Below are 1,204 nucleotides of genomic sequence, written 5' to 3'. Positions count from 1 at the left end.
GTCATTTGATTTTTTGACTGCTGCTTCCATGAGTGTTGATAGTTGATCCAAGAAAAATGAAGTCCTTGACAAGTTCAATCTTTTCTCCGTTGATAAGAATGTTGTTTATTGGTCCAATGGTAAGGATTTTTGTTTTCTTTAAACTGAGATGCAATCCATAACTGTGGTCTTTGATCTTCATCAGTAAATATTTTAAGTCCTCTTCACTTTCAGCAAGCAAGGTTGTATCATCTGCATATCACAGGTTGTTAATTGTGTTCATGAGGAATCTGTACCTGGACCAAGAGGCAGTTGTTCAAACAGAACATGGGAACACTGAATGGTTTAAAATTTAAAAAGTTGTGCGACAGGGTTGTATTCTTTCGCCATACTTATTCAGCCTGTATGATGAGCAAATAACTGAGAAGCTGGGTCATATGAAGAAAAATATGGCATCAGGATTGGGGGAAGACTCATTAACAACCTGCGATATACAGATGATACAACACTATAACTTTGGGTTATAGGAATAGCGTAAAATAAGGTTCAGTCACTATAAGAAAGGAAATAATAAAGATTACAGAAGTAAATAAAACAGAGAACAGAAATACAATAGAAATAATCAAGACCAGAAGTTGTTTCTTTGAAAGGGTCAATAAAATCAACAAGCCACTGGCCAAATTCAGTAAAGTAGAAGTGAATAATCCAAATAAAAATGAGATGGATGACATTCCAACAGAATCAACTGAAATAAAAAGACCATAACAGAATACTATGAAAAATTATATTACAACAAATTTGAAAACCTAGAGGAAATGGACAAATTCCTAGAAACACACTACCCAAACTAGCACAAAATGAGGTAAAAGACAAGAACAGGCCCATATCAAGAGACTGAAAAGAAATTTTTTTATAAATGACCTGGCCCAGATGGTTTCACTGAAGAATTCTACCAAACATTCAAAGAAGAGTTCTCACCAATACCACACAAGCTATTTCAGAGAATAGAAAAGGAAAGAATATTCCCCAATTCATTCTATGAAGTCAATTTAACCCTGATAACTAGAATCTGGCAAGGAAACTACAAAAAAAAATTAAAAAAAAAAAGATCGTGGGTTCATCAACAACTGCAGCTATGAGTCAGGAGAAACCTCCAGCCTGACCCACAGACTTGAAACTTTCCTGTTCTACAACTGTGTGAGCCATTTCCTTGAGATTACACACA

This window comes from Chrysochloris asiatica, unplaced genomic scaffold (assembly GCF_000296735.1).
Source record: "Chrysochloris asiatica unplaced genomic scaffold, ChrAsi1.0 scaffold00007, whole genome shotgun sequence".
NCBI classification, from domain to species: Eukaryota; Metazoa; Chordata; class Mammalia; order Afrosoricida; family Chrysochloridae; genus Chrysochloris; species Chrysochloris asiatica.
The sequence above is the reverse complement of the archived record's forward strand: the minus strand, read 5'-3'. Positions refer to the sequence as shown.